The following is a 17,899-nucleotide window of genomic DNA, read 5'->3' on the forward strand; positions in this document are numbered from 1 at the left end:
CCCGTTCTGGGACCCTCTAGAAATCCCAGACGCTCCTCCCGGGCTGACATCGCCTGCCTTCGAGCCCGACGTGCTTATCGTCTTTAGATTGACTCCTTCGGCTCTCCGTTTTCCTTCTCTAAGGGAGGGGTGGGACTTCCTGTTTTATCTCCGAGCGGCTTCCGGCAAGAGCTGATGGGTTAAAAACAAGACAGCACATAAGCCTGCCAGCCACTCGGATGAAAAACAAGGAACTCGACCTGGATCTTACTAAACCAGCTCCAAGATTCTGTTTTTCGGCTGTGGCATCCGGCGCTGCATCCACGACGGAGTCGCCCTGGATGTCACCGGAAGTCCTTCAACGGAGAAACAGGATGTCCCGCCTCTTCCTCCCAAAGGGAAGACGGTGAGCCGGAGGAGTCAGTCAGAGGGGCGAGCAGGAGCGATTCCGTCGCCAAACAGGTAAGTTATTCTCTGGCCGGGGCGGGGGGTTTGGAGGCGGGGACCGTCCAGCGTCAGCGCGGGGCCTGGGGGCGGTGGCTTGAGGCCTTGAAGCCGGGCGGCTGGGCGCTCAGAGTCCCTTCTGGGCCCTTCGCTCTTTCTCCTCCCCCCTCCCCCCGCCTCCGCCCCTCCCTGTCGCCTTCCTTCCCGACACCCGCCCAGACTCACGCCTGGACACACACCCTCACTCGCTCGCACACGCTGCCTCGCCGCCCTCCTCCCCCCGGCCCCCGCCGCCGCCCTGCCCTCTCACCCGCTCGCACCGCAGGCCGGTCCCGCGGGCAGCCTCGCGCCGCGCCCTCGCGCGAGCGGAGCTCTCGTGGACACCTCGGGGCTGCGGATCCAGCGTGGCCTCGGTTTCCCCTGCCCGGTCCGCCGCAGAAACAGCCCCCCGCCCCCTCGGGATGCCCCCCTGCACCGAAATCGGGCCGTTCTCGCTTGCCCGGGTTGCTCTCAAATGGAAAATAGATGCTCCCTTAGCTGCACAGCTGCAAGGTTTAGCGTCTGGTTTCCAGCAGGGGCTCCCTGGACCGCCCGCCCACTCGTGTGTCACCCCCAGGTGTCCTGGCTGCGCCGCTGCTACTCGAGCCTTCTTCCGTTAAGCGACGCTGGTGTGGGCGGGCGGAGGGCACACAAGTGCGTTGGCCGAGAGCACCGCCGTGGCAGCGCAGGGTCCTAGCCACTCCCGACTTCAGTCCGCTTTGCGCCACTGCGGGGAGACCCCCGGCTGCCTGACACCAATGCGGGCAGCAGTGGGTTTCTCAGTAGATGCTCACCTCTTCCCAGCCAGCCAGTTAGCACGCCTTGGGTGCGTGGCCTCTTTCTGGAGTTTAAGCTGGTGGAGGCGGGGTGCAGTGGCCGCTGACCTCTGTCGGTTGAGTTGGGTTTTCAGTAGCCCCTTTATTTCGTTGGGGAGTTTTGGAATAGGACCTCCCACGTCCGTGGGATGTAGAATACTTTCATAGGTTATTACAGTCTTAATAATGATTTGAGTTACAGCTTTGCAGTCTATGCCTGGTGACATCCTAGTCGTAGTATGTATCTGTTTTGTGGTGAGGTGCTAGTCCATTTAGAACACTGTAGACGAGGGCCCTAACATATACTCGTCAGAACCCTGTTAAGAAGAGCTCATATGTCATTTGGCATACTCACTGTACTTCATTTAGTACAGCAATCTTGTGTGGTAGGAATTATTCCCTTTTTACAAAACTGAGACTCACTGCTATATACAAAATTACTGCTACTGGCACAAGGTAAAGCTCTCGCACGACATGTAAGGCAGGTGTGATAATTGCTCATAACACAGTTGCTACTGGTGCGTTTTTTTTTTTAACTTTATTTCGGAATAAATTAAGATTTACAGAAAAGTTACAAACAATAGGACAGTTCCATTGGTACCTTTTAAGCAGAGCAAAGTGTCTCCATTTCAAAAACACTGGTTCTTGCTTTATGCCAAACACCCTTCTAGGTGTTGGAAATAATAATATACTTCCCCAGAGGATTTTGAGATCTGATTGAAGAGACGTAAATAAATATAATACCCTTTTCTACGTACTAAAATAGAGAGATGGGAGCACAGTGGAAGTTACGGCTGATTGATGGTGGAGAGTGGTGAACGTTTCTTGCAGGATATATTATTTGAGTTAGGTCTCAAGGACTAATGGGTATTCACCTGGTTGAAGGGACGTTTTCCCCAATATTCGTTCCAATTAGGTTTGTTTTATTAGAGTAGAACTCGCTAACCTTAATACAGTAGACTCTCCTAGTTTGATTTCTTCTCTTTCTCATCTCCTTTAAGAAGGTGGTTTATATCCCAGATAGAAGAATCCTACTTTCTAAATCCATGAATAGGCGAATAAATGAAGCTGTATATTTCTGATTGGCAGCTGTGACTCTCGACCGTTGTTGAGATTGGTTTTTAGGAATGCACTGTGGTCCTCCAATAAGCGTTTTCCTTGCTTTCCGACTCTGATTACTAGTGAAATTTAGTAATTCGTTCAGGAAACATCGCATGCTTGCTTTGTGCCAGCCATTGCACTACAGCAAAATGAACAAGATGATGGGGAATATAGACCAGCAAATGTGCATTGGCAGTGCAGTCTAATGTCATGCACACAGAGTGTCGCAATGCCAGTCATGATTCTTGGTTGTCAGCCGTGGCGATGGACTTGGCTGACTTAAGCAGAAAAGGAATTTATTGGAAGGCTATAGATGGCTTTCAGAATTGATGGGAAGGCCAGGGAACTGGATTCAAAAAACAGGCAGCAACCAAAAGAGGCTGGCTGGATGGGGCCACAGCCAAGGCAATATCACATAAATAGCCTGCCTAGAATTTTGCTGCTGGTGACATTGCTACTGGAGAAACTGCCATGTCTGTTGCTGGACTTTTGACTCTCTTCTACCACTGAAAAATCTCTTATTGCTCCTGCATCTTTGTGACATTTTTTGCCAAGCCACTGCAGTTGCCAGGGAGCAGGGAGATGGAGAGAGATGGTCTTTATCTCTCGCAAAGACCCACACGTTAAAGGAGTCTTACTAAATAGAAGGCAGCTTGGGCTGTGGGTAGCCCTGAAAGCAAAAGTGTCCAGCATAACCACTGAACCTAGCAAGCCTAAAGAGGTTAGGGAGGAATACCAGGAGGGAATGACGATCAGAGAATGAACAGGAACTCATTGGGCAAAGAGAGAGAGAGCGGCTAGGGAGTCAAGTTTCAGGTAGAAGACTTCCAAGTGTCAAAAGGTAATGTGGAACATTTCAAGAATTAAAAGTTTGGCTGGATCACAGAGTATGAGAGGAGGTGTGGAAAATAAGGTTGGAGAGGCCCTCCTGAAGAAATACAGGCAGCATAGTGACATGTGCACACTTTTGCTTGTTTTAAGCCCTTCGATTGCAGCTATGGAGACCAGTTGGCATGGCGTAAGGCTAGGGGACGGGGATCTTTCAGAGGCTGTTGCATTGGTACTAGGTTAGACATCACAGAAGTCTGAATTAGGGTAGTGGCCCAGAGGTAGGGGAAGTGAGTGGATTGTACATGCTCAGTTAGTGGAGTGGGTTCGGGGATGGAGTAGGTGAGATGGATAAGTCAAGGTGGACACTGACGTGTCTGCTTTGGGTGATTGGGTGGAGCCTGGTGTTCCCTGTGTGGCGATGGAAGGTGAGCAGGTGCCCCAGTGAGATACTTCAGTGTGGGCTCATTTCTGTGGACACGTTGAGTGGGCAGTTGTATGGATGAGTCTGCAATCCCAGAAGACCACCAGCATCTCACTGCAGCCATGGTTCCTTCAGTTAGTTGTGTGTGTTATAGGTTATAGCAAGACTGGCTTTCATGTGTATGCATCCCAAGTCTCTTGGCATGGTGTCTCACACATAGAAAGGAGTGTTAGGCCATTCTTACGTTGCCTAAAATAAAGAGATAACCAAGGCTGGGTAATATACAAAGAAAAAAGGTTTAATTGGCTCACTGTTCTGTGGCCTCTACAGAAAGTGTGGCACTGGCATCTGCTGGGCTTCTGGTGAAGCCTCAGGAAACTCTCCATCATGGCAGAAGGCAAAGGAGGAGCCAGCACATCCCATGGCAAGAGCAGGAGCGAGAGAGTGGGGTGGTGCCACACACTTTTTTTTTTTTTTTTTTTTTTTTGAGACGGAGTCTCGCTCTGCCCCGCCCAGGCTGGAGTGCAGTGGCCGGGTCTCAGCTCACTGCAAGCTCCGCCTCCTGGGTTTACGCCATTCTCCTGCCTCAGCCTCCCAAGCAGCTGGGACTACAGGCGCCCGCCACCTCGCCCGGCTAGTTTTTTGTATTTTTTAGTAGAGACGGGGTTTCACCATGTTAGCCAGGATGGTCTCGATCTCCTGACCTCGTGATCCGCCCGTCTCGGCCTCCCAAAGTGCTGGGATTACAGGCTTGAGCCACCGCGCCCGGCCTACCACACACTTTTAAACAGCCAGGTCTCACAAGAACGAACTCACCATCTCAGGAGAGCACCAAGCCATTCGTGAGGGACACCCCCACCGTAACTCAGTCACCGCCCACCAGGCCCTACGTCCAACACTGGGGACATGAGATTTGGAGGGGATGCGTATCCAGACTGTATCAAGGGGAATCAGTAAATATTGTGGAATTTAATGGAGTGAGTATGAGTCGTTTGGAGCAGAAAGGAAGTACAAAACATGCGTCTATACAATATATGCATACATATGTGTTTATGTATCTACATATGTATCTTAACTCACATCACTAGTAGGGGATCCACATCTGTGTGTGTGTGTGTGTGTATGTGTATTATTTTTGTAGTGGAAAGACTTTTTATTCTGATCAGTATTGTGACTAGAACGTCTCCTTATGGTAATTATATGGGTAGATCATAATTGTAGTAACTCCCTGCTTACTTTATTATCTTGCAATTCAGCTACCTGGAATAAAACCCAGAAATAGCCTTGCAAGAAGCTGATGACAGTGTAGGAGTGTAAAGGAATTGCAGCCTCCCTAAATAAAGTACAATCTAGAACTTCTAGAATTGAGCACTGAAAGGAGAACCTTTTGTGGAAAAAGGTGGAGAGAGATGATGGTCTCCAACGCTGTCTTCTTTAAGTGTCATTTTTCCTTTTGAGGATTATCACTTTTATTCATACAGTAGTTTCCAGATATAATAATCCTGGTTTGTTTCTCTTGAGTATAACTGAGAAAACTGGACATTTAAAGTGTTAAGTACTTAGGGACAATAAAAGACAAACATGGAAGTCAATGGCGGTAGCAATAATAACGTTTTCGAGCTCTTTATATAAACACTGTGCAAGGTGCCTCTGTACATAATCTCATTTAATCCCCCCAGATCTTTGGAGGTGTATACTACATTTTACTGATTTATGGGACACTCAAATTTAGCATAAATAGCTTGTGCAAGGGGACGCAGCTATTAAATGGTAGAGCCAGGATTTGGACCAAGATGGTCTGATTTCAGAACCCCTGTTTTTAGTCACTAAGTTATATTACCTTCTACAACATTTTAGCAATGATTCATTCAACATTTTTTTTTTTTTTTAGCTCCTCTTATGTCCAGTGTAGTCTGTGAGTTATTAGAGATCTAGGAAAGGGTAGGATGAACACACTGCCCTGGTCCTGTTGGGAAACACGCATGCTGCGCTGTGTGGTACAGCCCAGGATGCGGTAGGCTGAGTGTGAGGGGAGTTGGGGACAGGGAAGAAGCCGCAGGGGGACTCCTGCACTGACCGCTGAGCCTGCCCTGGTGTGTGGGGACAGGGCATTCAGGAGAGAGGTGAGGCTCCCAGGCAGCCCTGCAAAGCATCGGGCAGTGTAGCATTTGGAAGCGGGGGCCAAACTGCGACGGGTCTTGAAGGCCGAGGTCATACTTGAAGAGTTTATTGTAAGGGCATTGGGGAGCCAGTAATAGGTTCATGCATTTGTTCATGTCTTAGCGTTTATTTAAAGAAAGTTTTGAGTCCTGCAGCACTCTCTGTGCTACACAGATGTTATGAGAGTTGCTTATAAGGAATCTTGCTTTAATTTGGAAGAAGGTTTAGGGAGACTTCTCAGAGGAAAGGAAGTCCCCCCTGCCCTTCAGTTATTTATTTAGTTGTTTACAATTGAAAATCCAATGCATGCACACCATCAGCAATTGCAGGTAGTATAGTGATGCCTCAGACTCCAGGGCTGCTCTCCAGAGACAATCACTATTAACAGTTTCTTGAGTCTTGAGTTTCCTTCTAGAAGTGCCCATTCTTTTTTTTTGAGATGGAGTCTCACTCTGTCGCCCAGGCTGGAGTGGGGTGGCGCGATCTCGGCTCACTGCAAGCTCCGCCTCCCAGGTTCACGCTATTCTCCTGCCTCAGCCTCCCGAGTAGCTGGGACTACAGGCACCCACCACCACGCCCAGCTAATTTTTTTGCATTTTTAGTGGAGACGGAGTTTCACCGTGTTAGCCAGGATGGTCTTGATCTCCTGACCTCATGATCCACCCGCCTCGGCCTCCCAAAGTACTGGGATTACAGGCGTGAGCCACCGCACCAGGCCGAAGTGCCCATTGTTTTAATGTGAGCAAAGCAAATGACAACAGTATCTTCTCTATGAAGCAATTCTGACAGTGAAGCCCAAACTCGTAAGGCCAACCATGTAAGGCAGGCCAGGTAATCGGTGCCTGTCCTGAGGAAGTAGCTTAGGCTTACGTTTCCTGGAACCTCAGTCTGTTGGTGAGACACCATTGATGCCTGTGAAACAGTAGATCCATTCCATGTCTTTCTTTATTCTTAAGTGTTGTTTTTTTTTTTTTTTGGTCATTGTTGGTTTTTGTTTTAACATTCAAGCACTGGAGAGAAGAAGTGCTCCCTGATTTCAGGCACTTTTCCAGAGGTAACCATTGTTAAGTGATTTCAGACTTCACAGGATGTCTTGGTGAGCTTCCAGTGTTACCTCATCTATGTACTATTTTCTATTATGGATATATTAGCTTATTTAAATGTTATCTTATTAGTGGACATTAAGGATTTCTGGCCTGTGTGATTTGATGGGTTGTAAAGCTATTTACTGCCATAAAGAACAAAGGAAAAAGGGGTACGTTTGTGGGGGAAGTTGAGTGCGTGTAACATCCAGATGGACTTAGGGGTCTGGTACCTACAGAGCTGTTGGCTAGAGATAAACATTTAGGCGTCATGGATAGTGGATGGAAATGAAAACCATGGAAGTTCACTCGGTCACTAAGGAAGGGGGGATGAAGAGATAAGAGAGGCCACCTCCTCACAAAGTACAAAGTTTGATACCATTGTAGCTTCTTTGCTTCCTGGGATTCGGGGAATTCCATTAAGTTCTTTAGATGGGTCCTTGCCTAGTTTTTCTCCTTGTTAGCTCTTGGTTTGCATTCCTGTGGCAAGTTCCCTTCTCCCTATCCCAGAAGCTTCCTCATGTGCATTTGGATCCTTTGCTCGTCTACTGTGGCCACCAGGGGTCTTAGGTTTAACTCACACTTCTAAGACCTCCCTAGGCCACACTCGCACAGTCTGGAGAAGGGGAAGAACGAGAGCCACAGCTTGCCAGCTGAAAGTGACAAATCTTCTCTCGGGGGTGGTCCTTGCAACTGTCTGCACAGCTGTCCAGACACTGTCTTTCCAGGTGGCTGCTCCAGTGCAGGGACATGAGAGCCACATCATGGATGTAGGCACAGCCTTATCTTTGAAATCTCATGCCCCATAGGGAGCCAGTGTTTTTGAACATTCCATAGGCATAGCTTGTAGGATCCTTGGCAGAGGATAATAAATAAACATAGAATTCAATGGAAGTAACAATAATAATGTTTTTGAGTTCTTTATGTAAACACTGTGCCAGATGCCTCTATACATATATCATTTAATCCCCGCAAATCCTTTGAGGTATATACTACATTTTATTCATTTGTGGGACACTCACCATTTATAAGAGTCCTTGCATCCCCAGGGCACCCAAACCATGGTGTCCCCATCAGATATTTATAGTTCGTGAATACTTCCTCAAAGTCTAGATGGAGTTTACCAGTTGGGCCATTCTTACAATAAGCAATTTCGCTTAGTGGCATAGTTGACATTCTTACCCTTATTAGGTTACCAGAGGGAACAGAGCCAGATGGTTTAACTAACAGTCTAATTTTCATGTATCAGGGAAAGGGTTTTGTTAACCTTTTTACTCACTGTTCGCCACACCAAGAAAGAAATGGAGTGCATTCTCTGATATTTGGGGTCTGCCTTCCCAGGGTCATTTCTAGGGTAAGAGACTTTCCAGCAATGACTTCAGTCTTGAAGAGCACCTCCTTCACCCCCAGTTACTTAGTGAGGTCTCCAGTCTGACCGTTTCCTAATCTTATAAGGACTGGGAAACTTGGGCTTTGGATCCGCTGTCTGCAGCTCCTAGCTGTGTGACTTCAGGTAAGTCTCTGGGAGATCATCTCTCTGAGCCTCAGTAGCTTCACTGTGAAATGCGTGTTGTCTTGCAGTGTTTGTGTGAGTGCTGTTGGGAGAATGTGGGTAAGTCTTCATCCAGGAGCTGACAAAAGCAGCGCTCACTCTGTTATAACTGTTAGCCAACAGTGGTCAGAACCGTACTGCACATGCCATGAGTTAAGCACACAGCATACTAGGGAGTTTGAAAAAAATAAAAAATTAAAAAATTAAAAAACCATAGGAAGTTTGTTTTCTCATACATAACAGTAAAAGTTTTCTGCCCAGCATAGCAGTTGATTACCCTGCATCATCAAGAAAACATGAAATTATATTCTATATACATGTTAAGAGAGTAGGGAATTATATAACTTTTTATAGGATTTCTATGAAAACCACATTTTTTTAAACTTAAAAAATAAGCTTTATTATGAATCCAATAAGATATAATTGTGGGACACACATTGGTGTACTGGAAAGGTACGTCATTAGCCAGCCAAACCAGCAAAAACCCAGCCCGCATCTGTGTATGTTGCTGTTGGACTAGTGTGATGAGCAAGGTGATTCTGGTTCCTGGACCGTGGGTGGAGACTGCGGTCCTTGGGTTCTTCCTCAGAGCTTTTCCTGACTTCCTAAGCCCGATGAAGTTCCCTGCAGAATAATATGTTTCTGTTAACATTTGGTGAGAAAAGAGGCCATGGTTTCACACCAAAGCGCCCTAACCCTTCAGATTGTCAGGGATCACTGGCGGCTGGCCTGGGCCGGAGCTGGGGCCTGGGCCTGGTGTGGACATGAGTAGCTTTTCCAGTAAATAAATGGAGAGCAGTTTAAGGAAACAGATGAAAAACTTCTGGGAGATCGTTTTTGTATTTAATAGCTAAATGGTGATCTTAAAAATGAAATTTGGAAATCTGCTATGTGAAAAAAAATACAGTAATTGATTTGTAATGAGTTTCAGGTTGAAGCTCATCGTGTATGTAATGCTGAATTCTATCTGGAAAGGTGCTTTTAAGAACTGTTATGAAGAAAACCTGGAACAAACCAGTTTCTTGTGAAATAGTGGAGATACCTAGTTTATATATATTTTTAAAAATGTATTTTAAATGTATTTTGAGTACATAACGGGGTCTTGCTGTGTTGCCCAGGCTGATCTCGAACTCCTGTACTCAAGCAGTTTCTCCTGCCTCAACCTCCCAAAGTGCTGGGATTACAAGTGTGAGCCACTGTGCCCAGCCTAGATCTATACATGTAAAAATTCGTGTTTTTCATTCTTGTTTTGTTTCTTGTGATCTCATCACACATACTCTTTATGTGATGACACAGAGCACAGTCCTGAACTGTGGTGAGGTGTATTATGTCAGCACACCTGAGGAGACATGTCAGTGTCAGTTTTCTTGGAATTTTTGGAATTATGTCAAAGTAGACTTGATACAGAATTAAATAGGAATTAAATAATTAAATAGAATTAAATAAACAGCAGAATTAGAGTTTAGATGGCGTTAGCTAAAGCAAAGTAAATGCAATTTTATTTAAAATAGAAGAAATAATCTTAGATATATCAGGTGTAATTCAGAGAGGGTTTGGGCATCAACCAGAAACTGATTTGGCAGGCCAGGGCTGGGGCTCAAGAATCTGCATTTCTGACAAGTTCCCCGGGCGACTTTGCAGCTGCCACCTGCGACCACACTTCTCCAGCCTCAGCATCAGCTGGTGTGGCTTTGATCTCTCAGGCCGCTTGTAAGAGGAGATTAAGTAAACCTTCCCAGGTTTACACCAGACTAACCTTTTCCCTAGTACTCAGAGAATCTAGTTTTTAATTTTATGTTAGAAAAAATAAATGCTCATAGTGATTAGATAGGGAAAAAAATAGAAATGGAGTATTTCTCACAGAGTCATTGTGGTGTTTTCAGTCATAAATTTGGAGCTAATTCTGTTTGTCAGGACCACTAGCCATTGACGGGGCTGAGTTTGCACTTTGAGGCCCAGTCTTAGCAACATTTTCTGTGAAAGAGTGTCCAGATTGATTGCTGGAGTGTATAGGACTGAAAAATTAGTTCTGATTTTGTTACTCTGTACTTTTCTCTGTCATTTTGTGTACTTAAATATCCCTTCTTATATATAAAAATCTCATCAGGCCCTAGCACACTTACATGCCCATAGTAGATGACAAATAAATGAGTTGAAATGGATTAAAAGAGTAAAGGGGAAATAAGATAGGTCATTTATCTGGAGAGACTTCAGTGCCCTAGAGAGTTCCTCTGTTCTCTAGAGTATCCCAATCACAGGCTTTTCCTGAACAATTGTAATTTGTTTATTCCAGCTTAATCCTTATTTGTAGTTATTAAACATTTTTAGCACAAAAGTTAGAGATAGCATATTTTTATGTTAGAGTCAATGAATAATCCCTCCCTTTTTCTTTTTATCTTTCATCTGAAATGACTTTTTAAAACTTTCTACTTTGAAATAATTTTAGGAAAAAAATTGCAAAAATAGAAAGTTCCTGTGTATGTACCTTTTGGCCGGCATTCCCTGTTGTTCTCATGTATCCGTAATACAATTATTGAAACCAGGCAATTGATAACAATTAATCTAAAACATTTATTTGAATTTAACCAATGGTTCCATTCATGTCCTTTTTTTCTGGTCCAGGATCCAACCCAGTATTCCACATTGTATTTTGTTATGTCTCGTTGGTCTCTCCCGTCTGTGATAGTGATGGTTCTTTTAGATTTGTTTTATTTTATTTTATTTTATTTTTGGAAACAGAGTCTTGGAGTGCAGTGGCTCATCTCAGCTCACTGCAATTTCCGCCTCCTGGTTCAAGCGATTCTTCTGCCTCAGCCTCCTGAGTAGCTGGGATTACAGGCGTGCACCACCACATCCAGATGATTTTTGTGTTTTTGGTAGATATGCGGGTTCTCCGTGTTGGCCAGGCGGGTCTCGAACTCCTGACCTCAAGTGATTGCCTGCCTTGGCCTCTCAAAAGTGCTGGGATTGCAGGTGTAAGCCACTGTGCCTGGCCAGTTCTTTTAGATTGCTTTGTCTTTCATGACTTTGATACTTTTGAAGAATACTGGCCAGTTATTTTGTAGAATGCCCCTCAGTTTGGATTTGTCTGATGGTCTTTCTTGATTAAATTGAGGTTTAGGCATTTTTGGTGGGAATAGCGCGGGGTGAGGTCATGCCCTTCTCAGTGCATCATTATCAGTAGGTGTGTGATGTAGATACGTCTTCTGGTGAATGTGAACTTTGATCTCTTGGTTGAGGTGATGATGTGTCAGGTTTTTGTACTGTGAGATTAAACATTTTTTCTTCGTAATTAAGGACTCAATATTTTTGATTTTGGTGCAAAAAGTTTGAAACAAATGAACATAATATCAGAATCTTTTGAGTTTGACCTTCGCTGTGAGGTATTTCATATCTTGAGGAGGTTTGTTATTATTTGTTAGAACCAAACATAGCAGGAGAGAGGTAAAGGTTTAGGCTGTTGGAAGGACATGCATTTGCTGATGTCCGTCAATCAATCAGTATTGAGTTGGCAGGCGATGAAGTTGTCCAGTTCTTTTGCTGCGGTTCTGTGCTCTGTCTCACATTTGTCTTCCAGTGAATGACTTTCCCTACCTGTGCAGGGGGGATACGTTCTGGAGAAATGCCTCACTTGGTGATTTCATTGTTGTGTGAACATCACAGAGTACGCAAACCTAGATGGTGCCGCCTACCACACACCTGGGCTATATGGTGTGGTCTACCGTGCCCGGGCTGCAAACCCATATAGCATGTTACTGTACTGAACACTGTAGGCAACTGTAACTCAATGCTAAGTATTTTGTATGTCTAAATCTATCCAAACGTAGAAAAGGTGCAGTAAAAATATAGTATAAAAGATAAGGAAATGGTATACTTGTTTTAGAGCACTTATCATGATGGAGCTTGTGGGACTGGAAGTTGCTCTGGGTGGGTCAGTGAGTGAGTGGTGAGTGGATGCGAAGGCCTAGGAGATTACACTTTTGTATAACTGGCAGGGTAGTAGGTTTGCTTTCACCAGCATCACCACAAACACGTGAGAAATGTGTTGTACTAAGACATTACAACAGCTAAATGATGTCACTGGGCAATAGGAATGTTTCAGCTCCATTGTAATAATACGGAACCACCATCGTGTGTGTGGTTCACTGTTGACCAAAACATCACTAGCTCGTCCATGACTGTGTTTCAGTTCATCACAGGGTAGTTGCTCTAAGTACCCTGTGGCTTATCCATTTGGTGGTTCATAGAACTGGGTAGGTATGTTTTCTTTGTAGATCATGTGGATGACATTGCTGTATATATTATGTATGCGTATAATATAAATTGTCTCTATGCTCAAAACACACGTGTCTTTATTGCCCCAACTGGAGCATATTGGAAGAAACACATTGGATGTATCCTTCACAGGCTTGTAAGCTTCTTGGAGGCAGGGAACAAGTCTCTCTTTGTTTTCCAGTGACTTGCTTAGGACCTGCAACACGCAAGGCACTCATAAATATTTAATAAATAAATAAATACTTCTACGTGCGTTTTGTTAGCTGCTTTTGCGAGTTACCAGAATTTTGTGAAATCTTTTCACATGAATGTGGAGCCGTGTAATCTAACAGCATTCAAGTAGATGGATTACCACATTAGCTTTACTTTTAACCATTCCCCATGGTTGGCTACTAGGTTGCTTCCAGTTTTTTTTTTTTTTTTTTTTTTTTTTTTTTTTTGAGGCGGAGTCTCGCTCTGTTGCCCGGACGGGAGTGCAGTGGCCGCCCGGCTAGTTTTTGTATTTTTAGTAGAGACGGGGTTTCACCGTGTTAGCCAGGATGGTCTCGATCTCCTGACCTCGTGATCCGCCCGTCTCGGCCTCCCAAAGTGCTGGGATTACAGGCTTGAGCCACCGCACCCGGCCGCTTCCAGTTTTTCTCTACAGTTCACGGTGAACATCCTGAAACACACAGTTCCTCCTTCCCTCTCGCGCTCTCGTGCGTGCACGCATGCGCAAGCAGACTGCCCTCCACAGAGGTAATTAATTACCCAGCCAGTACCATTTGAGGATGTTCGTTTTCTTGTCCTTTCCCAATGCTTGACTCCTTAGTTTTTTAGAATAAGACTTAAATTTTTTTGGGACTTTTTGTTTTGTTTTGTTTTGTTTGAGAGAAGTCTCGCTCTTGTTCCCCAGGCTTGAGTGCAATGGCTCGATCTCAGCTCACTGCAACCTCCGCCTCCCGGGCCCAAATGCTTCTCCTGCCTCAGCCTCCCAAGCAGCTGGGATTAAGGCGCCTGCTACTATGCCTGGCTAATTTCTGCATTTTTTAGTAGAGGTGGGGTTTCACCGTGTTGGCCAGGCTGTCTTGAACCCCTGACCTCAGGTGATCCGCCCGCCTTGGCCTCCCAAAGTGCTGAGATTACAGGTGTGAGCCTCTGTGCCCGGCCTGTTTTGGGACAGTTTTAAGGTTTCTTCCTGGAGTGTAGTAAGTGGGGATCACAGTCTGACTACAGTTCACAAATAATCTTCCAAATGTTCATGTGAAATTTTCCCATTTTTTGTCTCAATGAGAGATCAGAATAAGTCTCAGTGAAGTAATGGTTAACACCTAATGAATATTCCATCACTTTTTATATCCTCCCTAAAGTTACATGTGGTCCTTACCAAACAGGAAACTTCCTGAGGGTGGGGTATGTTTTTAATTTATATTACTCACAAAAATCAACTGCATGTCAATTAAAGGCTTAAATATAGAAGGCAAAACTATGAAACTTTTAGAAGGTAATCCAGGACAGTAGTTGTATGACTCTGGTATAGGAAAGAGGGTCTTAAAAAGATCACAGAGGGTGCAGACCATAAAGGAAAAGATCAGTATGTTTGACAACATTAATATTGATAGCTTTTGTTTATTAAGAAAAACCATCAAGAAAGTGAACAGACAGGTCATAGGGAGAATAGACGTACTCAGCACATATTAGTAATAAGAGGATAGTATCCAGCAGGGTGACTACAAATCAGTAAGAACAACAGAAAAGGGGACAGATGACCTACGTAGGCATTTCACAGAAGAGGAAACTTGAATGCAAAAATGCTCAACTTTGTTCATAATTAGGCAAATGCAAATTAGGACCAAAATGGTGTATCGTTTCTTACCCATTAGGTTGGCAACAACGTAAAAAGTCTGACAATGTTGTTGGGAGGACAGGAAACAACTGGAATGCTTATATACAGCTGGTGGAAGTGATAGGCTGCCTTTGAGAGTATCTAGTAAAGTTGAGATACATGTATCCTTTGGCCCATTAATTCCACTCAGTCTTTATCTTGGAGCAGTGATTTCTGAATTGTTTCGCAACATCATTTGGGAACGTGTTTGAAATGCAGATTTGGGGCCTCTGCTGTGGACCTACGGAATCAGTATCTTTGAGGATGGGCCAGGTTTCTGACTGTCAAGCCCTGTAGGGAATGTGATGCTAAAATGTGAAAACTGTTACTCTAGAGAAACTCATGCACACGAGTGCCTGGAGACACGTGCAAGGATGCTCACAGTCACCCTCTTTGTAAAAGGAAAGACTGGGAGCAGTGTCCATCAGAGGAGAACAGATGCCTGCATTGTATCATACTCCCATAGTGAAGTCCTGTACAGTAGTGAGATTAAGTGAATGTTAGCTGCGTTCATCACCAAGGATAATACACAACTGGAACATAATCTCAAGGGGAAGAGAAGCTACTTGTAGAATAATGCACAGTTTTTTCCCTTTTTTTTAAAGTTTAGAAACATGCAAAAACAAAATTGTAGATTGTTAGAAATACGGATATGATAAAGTAATAAAGAAAAGCGGGTAAATGATACATGCAAGACTCAAGTCAGTGGATAACTGTATAAGAAGGAAGGTGATAATAACACAGAGGGACAAATTATCAGAGATGATTTGTTTTTCTTAAACTATTGTCCACGCTCAGGATTTTGTAATATTTTTGTGTAACACCTTTACACATATTTAAAGTTTTTTGTATTTACCAAATATTTCAAAAACAAACATTTACGATTTTTTATTTTGCATACTTATCTATGTCGGGACTTTTCTGTTTATATGAAAAGGATGTGATGGAGGTGAAGAGATAGGTTCTTGGAGGAATGTGATAGAACTTAACTCGTCAGCTGGCCTCCTGTAAAGACCTTCAGGAGTAGAGATACGAAAAAGACTGGATTCGATGATCATTGTTAATACTTACTGAGCACCTACTGTGTTCCAGACACTGATATGAGCACGTGACATGCCGAGTTTATATGCCATTAAATAAATGAAGATTGCATCTTTCAGTGACTCTGTGGGGTAGGCGTTATTAAAAGTGTTATCCTTGCATTGCAGAAGAGGCACCTTGCCCATGGGCACAGAGAGATCAGGCACAGAAGGGAGTCTGACTCTGAATCACTGCCATGCAGGGGCAGAGGAAGAAGACAAGCATAGGCAAAGATAGTATGTCTGAGAGAGCCAGAGGAAAGAAAACAAAAATCAAGGCAGAAATGGGAGTGTGGAAGAAGACTGGTAAAGGTTTACTTACTTCCTTTTTTAAAAAAATCTTAGTAGGTTTTTTTTTTTAAACTAGCATGTGTGACTTTATCGTTCTAAGAGATTAGTCTCTAAAGCATAAAAGTAATTGATCACATTTTGATTTTAGTTCTTGAATATTGAGTCTAAGTGACTTCTAAGGAGTGCATCTTTCAGTTCATTAGAAAGTAGTAGTATCCTCCCACAAGATTCTGGAAATCATACTTCTTTGCTTAGGCAATTTCTTGCTAAAAAGTGGGGACACATTTGGGGAATCAACATTTGCCTATTTTTTCTAACCTTTTATAACTTTATTTTCTTTTGTCATTTATCTTATATTATGGGACTTTTTCTTAAATCATGTTGCTTCTACTGTAAACCTTATCTTAAGCCATCGTGTTATAGTCACTCCTTGAAATTAACAAGTATAGGAAAAATAAAAAGATGACTCTGGAAGTCAAATTACCTGTCCTGTGGAGCCAAACAGCGCTACTGTTTTTCTTTGATACTGGGTGCTGAAATTTTCTAAACCGTGAGAACTGGCAAGCATTTGTAGTTACGTAATGTCATACTTTCTGGTAGAATTGGCACCTCTCTAAGAAGTTGACAGCCCATGAGACTCCTTCTGTGGCAAGGATGCCTGCATTTCAAACACATGTAGTACTTGTAGGAGATCCCTAATGGGCAAATATAGAACACAGGTTTCTTAAACAGATTTGAGGCACTTTAGCTCCTCTAGTTTCAGTTAAATTTTGCTAAATTTAGCAAATCTAAATTTTAATTCTCAGTGCTTTTCGGTGTATGTGGTGTTCATACTTCCCTTTAATTTTCCCTTTTATAAATGCTGCACTTTTTTTCCCCATTAAACAAACACACTTAATTGTTTTAAAGAAAAACAAGGGAATAAGAAACCTAATAGAATTGTTTAACATAGTTGGAGTAATGCCAGTCTAATCATCAAATGTGACCAAAGCCCAGCATGCTTTACAGGTATTGAATATAATGGAAACTTTGTGTTTTAAACCTAGAACAAACAACAGACTTTTTCTTTGGAAGTGTGTAATTCACTTATGATTTCTGCTGGTCGTGAATTATGGATCAGAATTTGATATATGATTATTGGATCAATTATTATAAAATGAGGAATAGCAGTTATAGGAGTGCATGTTAATTTAAAATATAATTTTAAAACCATTATAATTCAATGGTTACTACTAAGGTAGTAATGTACTTTTAAAAATAGCTTAGAAAGAAAAGTAAGTAGAAATTACAGTTTCCAAAAGGGGGATGAAATAATTTTTAGTAAGAATCTTAAGGGTATAAAATCTGATTTTCAATATGGGCGGTGTTTTACTGTATTTCACTGTAACACCCTGGGATTTCAAGGTGGTAGGTCAGAGCTATGTTTGCTGAAAGTGGCATTCAGAATAATTTTATGTGGCAAATTATGATGGAGGTCAATGTGTTTGGAGTCTCTGTGTGATAGCGGATTACGTATAGTGCATGTGTGCTTTTACGTACAGTGCATGTGGGAACTTATCACTTCCCACCCTCTCCTTTTCTTCACCTCAGTACTGTGTCTGGTAAATATGCATTCAGTGGATATTCTTTTTTTTTTTTTTTTTTAAGAGTTAGGAGAGATTTTAGTCCAGTGGTTCCCAAATCTGGCTCATCAGAATCATCCAGGGAACTCTTTAAAAGTACAAATTTTTTGTCTCTCTCCCAAACTTCTTAATCAGAGTCTTTCATGAGTAAGACCTAGAGATTTCATATTTTTGATAATTAGCTAGATTTATAAATGATTGGTACTGTCTGTAATTCTCGTTTTATAAATGTGAAAGTATAGCACTAGGAATGCTTTTCCAGTTGCATTTCTGAGAAAACGGTTTTCGTAAGTCTTTTGAAGGCTAAAAGCCTTCATGAATGGCGGAATGACAAGCAACGTGAT

At 43.3% G+C, this 17,899-nt stretch overlaps 1 protein-coding gene across 2 annotated transcripts in view; it reads left to right on the forward strand.

Annotated features, from left to right (window-relative positions):
- The first annotated feature begins 348 nt into the window (after positions 1-348).
- Positions 349-17,899, forward strand: part of ZNF407 (zinc finger protein 407) — a 467,858-nt gene continuing 450,307 nt past the window's right edge. For both annotated transcript variants that reach the window (XM_033175949.1, XM_033175957.1), the window contains exon 1: positions 349-441. The gene's annotated coding sequence lies outside the window, so the exon portion shown is untranslated. The remainder of the gene's footprint in view (positions 442-17,899) is intronic.

This window comes from Trachypithecus francoisi, unplaced genomic scaffold, assembly GCF_009764315.1.
Source record: "Trachypithecus francoisi isolate TF-2019V2 unplaced genomic scaffold, Tfra_2.0 Contig01474, whole genome shotgun sequence".
Taxonomy (NCBI): domain Eukaryota; kingdom Metazoa; phylum Chordata; class Mammalia; order Primates; family Cercopithecidae; genus Trachypithecus; species Trachypithecus francoisi.